The sequence below is a fragment of the Temnothorax americanus genome, unplaced genomic scaffold, assembly GCF_048541705.1.
Source record: "Temnothorax americanus isolate GAGA-0224 unplaced genomic scaffold, ASM4854170v1 Scaffold72, whole genome shotgun sequence".
NCBI lineage: Eukaryota > Metazoa > Arthropoda > Insecta > Hymenoptera > Formicidae > Temnothorax > Temnothorax americanus.
The window spans coordinates 305,222-320,890 of record NW_027509795.1 but is presented as its reverse complement, the minus strand read 5'-3'; the positions used below and the strand labels follow the sequence as shown (position 1 = coordinate 320,890).

General features: G+C 35.9%; 1 long non-coding RNA gene across 2 annotated transcripts in view; it reads right to left on the bottom strand.

Annotated features, from left to right (window-relative positions):
- Positions 1–15,669, bottom strand: part of LOC143906507 (uncharacterized) — a 110,619-nt gene that overhangs the window by 61,158 nt on the left and 33,792 nt on the right. The window contains exon 5 of one of the 2 annotated variants that reach the window (XR_013259547.1): positions 11,384–11,489. The exons of the other annotated variant lie outside the window; for it this stretch is intronic. This is a non-coding gene — a long non-coding RNA (uncharacterized LOC143906507). The remainder of the gene's footprint in view (positions 1–11,383; positions 11,490–15,669) is intronic. 2 annotated transcript variants of the gene reach the window in all.

The window sequence follows — 15,669 nt, the reverse complement described above, 5'->3', positions numbered from 1 at the left end:
AGAATAGTTCAATATCAGAGATTCCTGATCCTTGAAATGAGGTCACATATTGGGACGCGGCTAGTATAATTTAGTTTGAAAAGAAAAATACACATAAGGGACACCGGATTGAAAAAAAATCCCACGTTCAAGATCAAATCCTGCTACTGTCTATCTGCCAACGAAAGGCGCGTGACATCAGTCTCTTTGCTCGAGATTACAACTGGAGATTGAAAAATCTAGAAAAATTCCTGCCATCATAACAGAGAGGTCAGATTAGGGTTACAGCGTCCGTTATATAACATGGGAGTTTCTAACAAACATATAGTGATTCTGAATTTCCATCTCGTGTTATTTGTTTCACGTGGCAACGATTTTATACATATATATCGCAAAATCAATAACTACATATCGTAACAAAAATATCAGCTCTGAGGCAGCGCGCAATCATATTTGCATTAAATCGAACGTAATGGAACGTACGCTTTGATGATAATACCGCGAGGTCGTGTCGCAACCATGCACGACAGCCGATGGCGCAAATTCGCAGATTTATTCCATCTCCCCTCAGTTAGACCGCAGACAATTTTCACCGCGCCGAACCTATACGACCCTTACAGGTCGGCCCCCGTCGAACTTTAATTCGCGCGGTCCGCGCTGGTTTTGAAAGGGACAGCGCCGGTTATAAATCTGGTTTGGACACATCCGATTATTGGTGTGCGGCCATTGCTATTTGCGACGCAAGCGCGAGATGATGCAGCGGTTCCTTGGTAAGAATTTATGAAGCAATACTAAGTTTGGCAGTGACCCAATCGATCAACAAGTTTCGCGACACCCTGCACCCCTCGGGTAAACAAATGCGGTACGATACTCGCGCGAGTTCTCGCGCTGTTCTCGCGATCGTCGTGTCGCAAGAAAGAGTAATTTCGGAATATCTCGTAGTCTAAACCGTCGCGAGATCTATAGATCACGCGAAAAGTGTCCGATTCTATCTGCAAATTCATCGAGATACTTCTTGCCTGCAAGTTCCGCGTCGAGTTTTATGGATCACTTGCCACCATTGCAGTTTTGAGATTACTGCGATATATCAAGTTCTTGATACACGATTTTATTACTTGACAAAGATTTGAAACTGATATTTCCCTAACATCAAAAGTGTAAATAAGATATCTAAGAGTGGTATTCATAGTTGGATCTTATATTTTAAATCACCTTAAGTTCAATCTTAAGATGTTATAAATCAATGATTCATAACTTATTTCTTGCATGAAATAAGAACAGATTATGAACATCGATCTAAGAAGTTATCTAGCATATTAACAGTAGGTTTCAATAAATTAAACTTAAAAATAAAGCCCAATTTCTCTCAATTTCTATTAATATCTTTAATAAGCTTTTGTTAAACAAAAATTTAATTGTGAGTTTGATTTGAAAGATATGTAATATTGAATTTTCAAAAGTAATAGCTCTCAATCGTATTTTTATTATGGAAAAATCGATCTAAACTCGTCAAAGTATTATAAAACCTTCCTACTGAATCCTACATTTTACGATAAATCCCATGAATGCGCAAGCACGTTTTCCGCAGACGCGTATCTAGGTAGAATGTATATATAGATACAGTCCTTTCTACATCCCTTACCCTCTCTCGTCGATTAAATTTCTTTTCGTTAAAATAGTTAAGCGGATAGAAAGATAGTGATAGAAGACTACAAATTAAAAAAAAGTATATATTAGAAAACAATTAATAAGAATTTTATATAAAATAAAAAAGGGTTATATAAAAACGTTTGCGCTCAAAAACTTTTACTAATTTTTCTCTAAAAGATGTAATTGTTCTATTTTGTTTATCTATTTTGTTTTATTCTAGTAAAATTCGAATAACTATTTTTGTCAACTATCGTTTTCGTTAACCTTTAGAGTATAAAATATAATTAACAAAAAAACTACAGATCGTTGCATCAACAAAAACAACCATCATAATTTTATTTAAAAAATAATCGTTGTATTTTTTTATATTAGCATGTTAGCAAACGCATAGGTTTATTTTGATATTTTTCTAATAATGTTTTTTCTCCAATTTGTGTATGCTATGGGATATTTTAGTTTAGCAAGAAAAACATTGTTTTAAAAATAAACGGTTGATTTTGCTTTAACAAAACTAATTAATGCATTCAGTTGCACGAAACGGAGAGTTAAACGCTTTGTTTTTCAAATTGACGACGGAATATCCTAGTTTGAAAAATCTTGTATGCGCCGCGCTTGGTATCCTGCATTTGCACGGAGACTGTTTCCTAGAGTGATGTTGAACATATACCAGTTTCGAGAAACTGTAACTGACGTTGTTCCACTTCGCTTGCTCGTGCTCGGCCATTCGCGAGAGTATACGCACACGCGTCGTATCACATACACGGTGTCGTGGTTACTCGAAGTCTTGAGAATATCGGCGGAAAATGTTTCAGAATAGTCCACCAGTTTGACGTACATCAGTAAGCTGTTTTTGCTGATAGTTTTTGCTGTAGTTCCTACCGAGTTGACAATGCGACATCGATAGAAATATCTGATAAACAGAAGTTAAGTTATACGCTAACTGCATATTTATACGGACGCATGAATAGGCTTAGTTCGTGTAAATATTATATAGACGCGAGTGTCTTTTATGTGTTCAGTCATATATTGCCGCGTATGTTTCCCCATAACTTCTAGAAAGAATTTCCAGCGTATTCGTATTTTTACATAAAGTGTTATTGAAACACGGATGTGTGTACGCATATAATAAATTAAAACAGTCAAGGCAATAAATTCGATTTTTTCATTATTTTTCAAATATATATAAATATTCAAAATATGGAAATTTATAAATTAACAAAATTGTGGAAAATAATTGTACACACAATTATCGATTGATCAATTATTATAAAACAAATTCTTTTGCTATTTTTACTTTCCGCTCTTCTTGGAGCTTCTATAAGCATTGACGTTCAAATATTAGCAGACCACTCGAAAGCGTAATTATAGAATCGATTTAATCATGCTTGCACAAAAAAGAATGGAACCACCGATCGAAATGCTCTTTCTGGTAGAAAACATCAGTGTGCATTCACTGGTGCATTTCCGGCTGTATCCGATCGAGTGTACAAAAGTCCATGCACAATGCGCGCCGGCACGTTAATCTTTACAGGTCAAACGCATAACATCACTGCCTTCGGCCGGAAACCACGCACGATACGTACACATCCGTGCTTCAATAACTTCATGTAAAAATACGAATACGCTAAAAATTCTTTCTGGAAGTTACGGGGAAACATACACGGCAATATATCACTGTGAACACGTAAAAGACATTCGTCCATATAATATTCGCACACGTACGAACTGAATCTATTCATACGTCCACAAAAATAGTTAGCGTATAATTTAGCTTTTTTTTTAGATATAATGATGTGGTCTTAGTTAATCATTTAGAGAATATTTAGATTGCAGGATTTGATAATGTTGTTCACTTACTTTTAGAGCTATAAAAATAGAAAGTATACAGACTTGTCTATGATTAATAAGTTATGTGCATGTTATAGATAGGTATGTGATAATTATCTACAATATCATCTCATTTGCACTGTCTTCAATACAATTAAAGAACATATCTCTAAAGCCATATTTCATAATATGTGAGTCATTGCGCTAAAAAGTTTAGTCTAATTATATTATTTAATTGACTTTTCTTTTCTTCCATTAAAAAAAAATGTATAACTATATATTTAAATTTTAAATACGCGATTTTCAATTTTGCAGAAATTATTTTCAGTCAAATTACTTCAATTGCTTAATTTTTAAAGGAACAGTTCATAGAAATAGTTTATCTAAAACATGCTCGCAATTTTCGAGATAATTGATGTATACAATTTTCAAATGTCATAATATTGATTTTAAACATGCATTAACCGTATGCATTGTCAATAATATGTAAATGTTAAGTTCTGATCAAACTGGTCTTGTATAGGGAACTTGGGACAGTAACACGTCTCAAGGTATTAGATCGAGCTTACTCGACAGATTCAATTGGGCACACTTGCTGTACATGAGAATACCACTTAACGTCGCCTACTATCCTTCCATCTTCGTGCACGTATTGACATGCGGTTAATCAAAGTGGTCTAGTACCATTGTGCTATTCAACAATACGATTACGTCGGATAATAATCGTATTTTAGCAATCGCACAATCGCAAAATTGGCTGCTAATTGGCCTCTTACATATTAATCCCTGCTCTTACAAAAAAATTATTTTTAATGCTTATCAAAAAATCTATTTTCCTCCCATTGTCAGTAAAATACATTTCATTAATCTAAAACACTATACCTATAACAAGCACAAACGTGCTTTCCTCTAAATTAATAAATTGTTTAAACCATATAAAAATTTCAGAAAATATGTTTCTATATGTTTTGCATTACATTATGTTAATAGTTAATATAAACAAAGTATAATGAACTATTTTACATTTACTGATAATAATCTATCTTCTATCTATCTATCTATCTATCTATCTTATATATATATCTTATATATATATATATATATATATATATATATATATATATATATATATATATTTAATATATATATATATATATATATATATATATGTAGGTCCAGGGGTATGTTCCGGGACTGTTTACGTTTTTTGAAATGTACAGTCCTGGAATATAACGCATATATATGTAATCAGATTCAAAAAACTGTCCCGAAAAATGCCGTAGGACATCAATTTTTTCCAGGACAGTCCTGGAAACTGCCAAATGTCCCGGAATATACCGATATCAATAAAAAAAGTCCCGGAACATACTTCCAGACCTACATATATATATATATATATATAATAGAATGTCTGTAAGGGCGGCGGTGTGGTCTAGTGGTAGAGCGCCAGACTCGTAATCTGAGGAACCAGGTTCGAGTCCACTAGAGCCATGTAACATGGAAAAGTTTTTTTCCGAAAAACCGCGCCCCTCCGTGCAAGATGCGGAGAAAACTGGGCTCCGTCTTTCGGAAGAGACGTTAAACCGTTGGTCCAAAGGAGGAAAGAGTAAGGTAGTGGATGAATTGGAGGTTAGGGTTGGGTACGTCCCATCAAAACGCCCTTTAAGGCCCCTTGGGGTATATAAAGTAAAATTCTTTATCCTTTATCTTTTTTAATAGAATGTCTGTGTATGTATACGTATGTATGTATGTTCTTTATACACTGTTAAACTATTCGACCGAATTTTTACCAAAAGTACATAAAATAAGGGTAGAATTTTCCGGAGAGTGTTATAGAATGTATAGTTTTTCGTTACCGATCTCTTTGGGAACCGCGCGGTATCCGAAATTTTTTCATTTTTTCAGGAAATAATTGACCAAATTTTAAAGAATTGGATATGAAACAGGGGTAGAATTTTCCGGGGAGTGTCGTAAAGTGTATAATTTTTCGTTATTGATTTTTTGGGAAACCGGTATCAGAAATTTTTCAAATTTTTCGGGAAATAATTGACCGAATCTTAAAGAATTGTATATAAAACAAGAGTAAAATTTCCCGGGGAGTGCCATAAAATGTATAATTTTTCGTTATCAACTTTTTTGGAAACCGGTATAAAAAATTTTTCCAATTTTTCTGGAATTAATTGACCAAATAGAAAAAGATTGGATAATTATATACTTTAGGGGAGGCACCTCAGATGACCTTGACCTTGACATATGTTGTCAAGGTCCCCCTCCTGAGTGACCTTCAGAAGGTTTTATAGCCGTCGCTTGCTATTCGTTAAAAAGTTATTAACAAAAAAGTTTGGAAAATATAACATATATAGGTGCATATATAGGTTAGTTGACACGCGCTTTAAAAGTATTTAAGTGTTTAAAGCGCGTGTCAACTAACCTATATGTAGGTTAGTGATCAACGATTTACTGCTTTAAATGTTGTGTTTTGGTAAAGCAGCGACTTTTTTGCAAAATAAAGTATTCTCTGCTTTAACAAAAAGACTTCAATTTATCAACAATTTACTGCTTTAAATGTTGTGCTTTGGTAAAGTAGCGACTTTCTCGCAAAATAAAGTATTCTCTGCTTTAAAAAAAAACGTAATATTAGTCGTTTATGCCTCTCAGTAATTAAAATAACTGTTATATTTTCGAAACTTTTTTTGTTTATAACTTTTTAATAAAAAACGAGCGACGGCTAAAACCTCCTGAAGGTCATTCAGGACGGTGACCTTGACAACATATGTCAAGGTCAAGGTCATCGAAGGTGCCTCCCCTAAAGTATATATAATTACCAAAGATTGGTTACATGTTTAATCCATGAACACTCCTTATGTTTGTCCACAATAAGAATATTGAAACATAAATGAAGTCGTTTTAAGAAAAACGACTCCCGGGCGAAGCCCGGGTAACCAGCTAGTATTATAATATAACAAGCCGCCGGCGTTACTTTGTTGATTGCTATTTTTTTGGAAATGGATCTATTAAAATCCAATTTAGCTCAATATATACATATATTCAACGGCTATTTCTCCAGCAAATATACACTTTATATTCTTATCCCTTTTTTCCATTTGGACATTGAAATAAAATATCCGCTGAGCCAGAGAGACTTTGCATCAGCGATCATTGCACGCTCGAGCTGACGCCCTTCGCATTATATTTCGGACAAGTTAAATTCCGCGTGCAGGCAATATATAAGAAGGTACATAAACTTAAGACACCCCGCTCGCTGCTACTTCTATTTCAGTTATTTTTGGGAATTATAGCAAACTTTATAATCATATATAAAAATTCTGAACAATATATTTCACAAACGTGCATCGATAAAATTTGAACCGTTTAAATTTCGTCCAATACGAAGAAAGAAATAATCTTCCAATGCATATTTTATTTTTATAATTCACAGATGTTCGATAAATTTAATTTTTATAAAGGCTTTGCGAGAAAAATAAATCGCTGAAAAATATGAGAGAAATTTATATCTCGGTGTTCGATATCGACATGCTTATTTTTACGAACAATAATTATGCGAAAGGAGTTCAGCGAGTTTGAGTTTTTGCTTAAGTGCCATCCGAGTTTATCGGATAAGAATGATGCAATAAAAGCTAGATGAACGGTTTATGCCGTATTTCGTCTGGTGTTTCTTAAAGCGCAACCAACCAAGCGCATATCTCACCGCCAATAGTACCTAAGACAACGTATGTCGATACGGGGATTCCCCGTAAACAAGAGCATCGCAATAAAATCTGCGAGAGTCTGGCGAAATTACTTCAGGTTCGTTTCATTCGACAGATTTTTTAGCAGAGATAACGTTTGGCGAAACTTTCTGAAGCAAGAAAACACAGTACCGCCGAGAGATTTCGTGATTACGTGAATGTGTATCTCTTGGCCGTTTCAGTATAACGTTTCATATAAAAGACAAGGGGATCCCTACTAATACCAAGTTAATACCAAACCAATTCATTCTAATTGCGCAGAACATCGTACAACATAGCAAATAAGCTCTCCAACGCGCAACGGCAACAGCGTTTATTTCTATTTCGAAAATTAAGCAAAGCCATTTCACGATTTCGATAGAGGAATATTTTCCCATGTGACATTTTTCCAGATCTTGTTCGGGTTGAATTGTTCACAAATTAATAACATTTTATACGTAAACGAGAATGTCAAACGCGAGTTTGTAGCGTAATAGGGCAATATTCGGCAAATAGGAATCTCTAAATGATTTACATTACGGAAGCGCAGTTGTAGTTGTGCAAAAATTGAACAAATCTAAAAAATTTAAATGGACCTATATAAAAAAAAAGAGACAAAATTGTTCTATTACGCTGGAAAAAAATTGTAACATGGCACACATTCTGCTATATATGGATTTTTCTTTTTTAACCATATTGCGCTGTAGGAAAATTTCTATGCATGTTATTGCATATTAATTGAAAAATTTTATATACGTTTTTTCTTCGTGCGCTATATAGCGATTTCACGACGGTACTCTCGCGCGTGTACCGTCGATTTCGCCGGTCCAACCAATCTGAATGCTAGCCGTTCGTGGTATCCTGCCCTTATGATGCCACAGTTATTGCATTACTGGGAACGAGCATTCCGCCGGATACGGCTGCCTCGCACCACGTCAGCGGTAGTCCGTCCGCTCCTCTCTCTCCCCCAGCAAAACCCGATAATTTCCCTTGTTAATACATATAGTTTGCGGAGACGTCTCTTTCCCATCGGCAACTTCATTTCGCGCATCGGTATTAACTTCGGTAAATGAGGTGTAAGCAATCTATCTCGTTGTCGCCGTTACGAGGAATATTCTGTCAAAACGCGTGTCAAAATTCACCGCTAACAATGACCGTATGAATAATTGTTGAAGATAATATTTGTGCGTGAGTGTTACCTATGTTAGAAAGAAATATAGAGATTATCATACATGTACGTAGTATACACACGTTATACAATCAGTGAAGTCACATTATTACAATTGTTAACAAGACGTTGTCAAATTTTGACACTCAAGTGAATATTCGAGTCTTGATTAATCATTGAAAGTACACCGCAGGGGAAGGAGCACAGATTTAATAACTTCCTGGTCATTGAATCGTCCATTATGCCTGTGCTAATCCAAGTTCTTGATCCGCTTAAATTATACCGCGATTGCATTTGCACCTCTGCAGCCACACGATGTAATAGGATTGGCGAGCTGCACGTACACACGCGTACACCGCGTGAAAAGCGCGAGGCGATGCCGTTAAACAAGTAGACACCATCCCCATTACCGTTCATTCTTCGTACACGCGTAATTCCGCTCGGGCCGACACGCCAAAGTCGCGGCAATGTATATTCGCGAGCAGTTTCATCCAATACACGTTTAACAGATAGAAAATTTTGGCTGTACGCGCATTCGTGACGCCGCGTGTGCGATGGGTACCTACGGGATACGTTTCCGCGATGTAAAAAGAGAGAGAAAGAAAGAGAGAAAGAGAGAGAAGCGGTCGGCTGACAAATGCCGACAGGGAAGAGAGATGACGAGACAGACGTTTGCGGAGCAGCGACTCGGCCCGACGAGTTCGAGCTGTACAAGTACGGATTACGAAATAGATATGTACTAGGGTATGTGTACCTAATGGATAACGAGCTTCCTCTCTTCCTCGGTTGCCAGTTACAGCTAATGAGCTACCGTTCTGTTTTCTATTCCTACATGTCTAACTCACCCCTTCCCCCTCTCCCTTTCTCTATCCCACTCTCTTTCTCTTTCTCTTTCTCTTTCTCTTTCTCTTTCTCTTTCTCTTTACTGTGTTGGTATGAGGATTCAGGACAATCTCTCCTTCATATTGACGCTGACTGAAAGGCGAAACCTGAGCAGATTCTATGCGCATACTACGATGTTTAACATACACGCGCACTTTATTCTATGTATTCGTAGAGTCCTAAATAAATCAAAGAGGCGACAGGTCGGTACATCAAAAACCGCCATTTTGTTACTATTATGAGTACTTATAAGAAAGAGATATTAAAGGAGAAAGATTAAGTTGTTAGGAGAAAAAAAAAGAAGGAAGTAGATATTTCCTAAATAAAATTATTACGGATATTTTCCTATTGCTGTTTTTCTTCTTTTTTAAATAACAAAAAATTTATTATTACTGTTTTACTTTTAATAAATCGTAAGTGCGCTGGTTATTTCCACAAGTGCAGTAAGAAAACAAATTGGTGCTACAATCATGTGATTTAGGCAACCAGACTACCTTTCAATGTCGCCTTTCTAATTTATCTATAGGACTCTATTCGCTCGCTATTATATATATACATCCAAAACAGTCGCTTATCGGACACGAAGACCTTTGAAGCGTGCTATTTTAACGCCGCAATATGATATAAAAATGCAGGAATTTGATATTTGTTTTAGACTGCACATATTTGATAAAAAGACTAATAAAGTTTCACAATTTTTGCAAATTTAATTTTAATAAGATGAATACGTATAATAAAATTTCTCAGTTTTAGAAGAGCTATATTTTGATAGTAATTGATTTTAACAATCAATTATCGACGTCTGTGAAGTTGGCCCACTTTTTTCAAATTTCGAAAAAATTTATTAAAGTTCTGGATGCCCTAGTAAAATAGTTCTAGGTTTGAGTCCTCTATAGGTTTTAGAAAGAGTTCCGTCATTTAAAGTGACAAAAACACTATTTTAAAAATAAGGGGCTAACTTCACAGCGCCCCCCCATTTTTGAAAGAAATTTATGGTAGTTACGGAAAGATTTCGATGAGTTCTAGAATTCTTAGAGGTTTTATATAGCGCTACGACCAATATTTCAAAAGTTACAGCCCTTCAAAGTGCCACCCCAAAAGTTAAAATTTTATTTTGGCAGTTCTGGTAGCCCCCGAAGAGTTCTATTGATCACTATATTATGACCCAAAGCGCTAAAGACCAATATTTTAAAAGTTACAGCCCTCCGAAATGCCACACCGCGAAAATTTTCTAAGTCCCGAGAGGTACATTTTTTTCGGAAATGGGTAATTCTGGTAGCTTTCTAAAGAAAACTGCCCGTTTCTGGAAAAAAATTTATCCCTCGGGACTTAGAAAATGTTCAAGGTGTGGCACTTTGAAAGGCTGAAACTTTTGAAATATTGGTCGCAGCGCTTCGGGTCATAATAGTGATCGGATAGAACTCTTCGGGGGCTACCAGAACTCCCAAAATAAAATTTTAACTTTTGGGGTGGGACTTTGAAAGGCTGTAACTTTGAAATATTGATCATATAGCGCTATAAAACCTATAGGAAACCCTAGAACTCATCGAAATCTATCTAAATCCACCGTAAAAAAATTGATTTAAAAAAAATAAGGAAATTTTTGGTTCCACTTTGTCATCGATCTTTGGGGTTATTTAAACGGAATTTTTACTAAAACCTATAGGGAACTGTAGAACTCATCGAAATCTTTTTTGAACCACCATAAAAAAGTTATTTTTTCAAAAATGGGAGCGCCGTGAAATTAGCCTCCCCCCATTTTTAAAATAGTGTTTTCGTCGTCACTTTAAATGACGGAATTCTTTCTAAAATCTGCGCCACCTAAAAATATCTGTCTGTCAGTAAGATATTCACAAAATCTTTCGTCCGATATAAATACCTCGTCCAATAATTATGAAGAAGGATGAAAGGCAAACTGTCTAAAAAAGTTCATTATAGTAATACGCAGACGAGATACTTGAGCATTTATCGTCTTCTCACATTTTTTGACTAGAAAATTCCGCGACGCAATTCTCATAACATTGCAATTCTCTTCGTAGCGCGTTATATTACTTACACGCCGGTGCATCGGTATTCAAATATGGGGAAAAGAATATGTATAAGGATAGCAAATAAGAGAAAAAAGAACTATAGAGAATGGCACACTCACGTTGCATGTCTTAAGCATCAGTAAACGAGAACGTCATCTGGCCATCGCGCAGCTGCTTCAATTTCAAAGGCGCATCGCGCGACCATTCAGGCGTTTCAACAACTTGCTGCAACGAAAACGGTGTTAATTACCCGACGCGCGAAACAGCCGTGAAAATTGCATGAGAAACGTAGCTGGCGCCGAGTGGCGAGCAAATTTGTTAATGCCTGCTGCACGCTTTTCGAATACCGTACGGAATTTTGTGAATTGCCACTGTACATTGTTATAACCAGCGATATTGAAAGTAACGAGCAAGATTCTTGTTCGGAATTTAAATTAATTTCATAATTCTCACGTCGCTGGCGAGATCTTAATTGCTGATAAGAAGAAATTCAAAGATGCGTCTTATTCATATAATCGTGATATCTTTTCCGTTATTTGTATAAATTAGTAATAATTGTAATAACCTTGTTTTTTATTTCTGTTGATTGTGACAGGGAAACTAATAATTTTGACAATTGAGGAAATGTACTGAAGAAAAGACGATAAATATAGTTGTAATCTTATAAAGTTTGATTGTTATTGAAGCTTATAGTCTAGTAATTTTTATCTCACGCGCGCTAAAACCCCTTACTCTTTACGCGAATCTGTATAGAAATAAGCAAACACAATTTATCTATATTAAATATATATATATATATATATATATATATATATATAATATATTTAAATATAATATTATAATCTATATTGTATGATTCTTATAGATTAATATTCTTATCTCTCAAATATTTCCAATTTTCAGAGAAAAAATTATATTTTTATTCATTCTCTTCTTTACAATTGTCAATATTACCCGCAAATATTGGAAATAATGTCATGTCACGTAACATGAATTTTACATAATATAAATTGTGCAGTTGGATTTAATAATCCATTTGCTGGATTCACGATAATTGTGTCGACAGTGCATGGAATATCTGATTTGGCGTTGGACCGGGGACCTTTATTGTTAACTGTAACGTTGGCTTAGTATATAAAAGAGGAAGGCATAGCGGCATCGATTAACTGTCGTTTTTACATTGTTATGCTACTGATATGTTTCCATTTAAATGATTAATGAGGTAGTTCTTTAAATAAGTTTCATTTTCAATACGAATAAAATGTGATACTGGTTACACAATCATAAAATCATGAATCTCTCAAATAGCATTTGTTGGTAAAAATGTAGTAATACATGTATACCTCATATTTTTATGCGAGTTTGAAATATATTCCAAAGGAACAAAGATTAAATTCAATTCTAAAAAGCGGTTACTAAAATCATGCTGGAGCGCGGCGTATTGAATAAACGTAACGATGCGAGAGATCGCGGCATTAGCCTTTGATTGTTCGCGTCCGACATAATTGTATTATAATAGGCGAGAGTTGGTTTTCAAAGAACGCAGACAGTTATAAATATAAATAATCTGCTTTTATCCCTTCGTAGAGAAGAAAGTTATTTCTTTTTCTCACAATGTCTTGCAGCTCGTTAAGAGTATCTGAAATCTCATTATAAATGTACGTTTGACAGATTCAGTAATGTTATAATTTTATTCCCTTCAACGCGCGGAAGAAGTTTCTAAACTAGGCCATTCAAGATTTGCCGTATTACTTATTTATCATTTCAGCATTCATTTATTTACTTCATTCCGACATTATGCCGCAATAAGCCGAGAGAAAAATGCGTGTTACATTATTCGTGTGCAGGGTGGATCACGGAAGTGGAGCGAGGTACATTTTTTGGAATGGAGGTAGGAAGAAGTGGCTTGGGAGAAAATTGAACGTTTTAATGCAATTTATTTTGAAGGGCCTCACTGTTTTTCGCGGATATAACGGCGCACCTAAAATGTGCAATTTTCAATTTATTTCATAGTTTTTCAATTAAATATCTAATTCGGTTGCCCCTCCGTTACAAAAAAAAACTTCTCTTTTGGAGAATTCCTTCGATCGTGTCTAATAACGCATTTATTTAACGTGAATTAACGTAAAATGTGAATCGGGACACGAGGATTATTGGGTTAATTACGACCGGTAATGGAAATATCTCGGTTCTGCCGGCGGGCGAGCACAATTATTCGCAGATTGTCTGTAACTGGACCCGACGCTTTATCGTTCGTTGTTGACTTTGGCGACTACTGCGTGTGACCGAATTCGTACGCTCTTATATCTGCGAAAAGGTTGCGCGATGCTCTAGATGTAACGGCGATCGATATGCGCTACAGTGTCGTTGCGGAGCGCGAACTTAAGGCCGGTTTTCACACGCAATGATTGGTGGCGCCAGGCCGCGCCAGTCGACTAATGTCAGTAAAAATGCAAGTGTAAACACTTGATGCAAACTGGCGCTAGTAATGTGGCGTTTACTGGCGGTTATTGGCCAAAGCATATAACCTCAAAATTTGAGGTTATATGGTTGTTGTCATTTACTGTGTGTTCAATAAATGTTAAATATTTTCCATATTATACGCCAATCACTGTGTAAACACTTGTGAGTTAAGACCGGTTTTCACACGCAATGATTGGTGGCGCCAACTGACTGGCATTCATTGGCGCCAGAACCAACTGGCAAACTCACAAGTGTTTACACAGTGATTGGCGTATAATATGGAAAATATTTAACATTTATTAAACACACAGTAAATGACAACAACCATATAACCTCAAATTTTGAGGTTATATGCTTTGGCCACGAACCGCCAGTAAACGCCACATTACTAGCGCCAGTTTGCATCAAGTGTTTACACTTGCATTTTTACTAGGCATTAGTCGACTAACGCGGCCTGGCGCCACCAATCATTGCGTGTGAAAACCGGCCTTTAGCCAGTTGGTTCTGGCGCCAATGAATGCCAGTCAGTTGGCGCCACCAATCATTGCGTGTGAAAACCGGCCTTTACGCGCGCGGCGCTCCATATATATATGTACAATCGCGCTAATAACGTTACGCGTCACAGTCGCGAAAACTTTCATCAATAACCGGTAACGTAACACGCGCATTCGCTCGGCGAAGCCGCTCCTCGAACAAATAACGTCGTAGCGACCCGCGAGAATCTAAGGAGGAAATTCCGTTTTCTCTCGACGGTGTGGAAGCTTCGGCGGACCCTTTGTCTTCAAAAGTAAACGCGAAAGTATAACACGCCGCTATTGAAGCGACGTTCTCGCCTCGAGCTGCCAATGCGCCCTGTAATTGATAACATGCAGATGTTTCGATAAACGAAACGCGTTGCCTCTTGATAAGGGGCAAAGAAGTGAGGCTTGCCGACCGCGTTTTACATTGGCGCAATTTATTCCGGTAGTTATTCACGTTTATTATTTATTCGCTTCCTGCGCAACTTTACCTCTTTTATTGCGTACCCAAAGGCGACTCAGGAGCATAGCCCGGAGCTGGGGAGATTTTTGGACTGTGTTACGAAGGGAGAAGTCAGCGTTAAATTTATAAGGAACACGTTTATTCAGACGGCATATGTATATAACGGCATTCCTTGGATCAACTTTATATATCTGGATTGGTGTTACAATGAAAATGCGACGTGCACTTCAATCATCTATTTAGTCGTAAATGAACCCCACGAATGATGATTGAATTTTTTGCAAAACAACGTAACTATTTTTTCGAAAATCTTGACAAGAAAACCAATAAAATCTTTAAATTTTATTTACAAATCGTATTAAAATTTTTCAGCTTAATACCAAATATAAAATACCTTATAGCATTTATATTACAAGATGTTATTGTTATAAAGTTCAACATTAACAATAACATCCTGTAATATAAATGCTATAAGGTATTTTAATAATCATTATTATTTTATTATAAAAGAAGAGGGATCGCTGAGATATATTCTTTTATATTAGTAAAAAGCTGCAGTTTATTTTTCACAATGCTTCTATTTATCATTTATTTGTTTCTAGAGTATTTATGTTCAGAGACAACCCGCGAGAATAAAAGATTTTTCCATCAAGAGAAAAAAATCAATTTAAAATTCAAAAAGAGAAGAACATGTTTATTTCAATAGAATATACAATGTATATTATACATATCTACGTAACATTTTCGTATAGCATTGATGGCTTCGCAAGATAAAAGATGTTCTTGAGTTCTTTCACGTTGCAAGTTTCGCTTTTTAGAACGTCGTATACATAGTAGCTAATAACATGCAGATGTCTCGATAAACATTATTATTATGCTATCAAAGCACAAGAATAAAAAGAAAAGAAATGTTCCGTTTATAATGTTATACAGTCTGTATCGCTTGTTACTTATATACGTC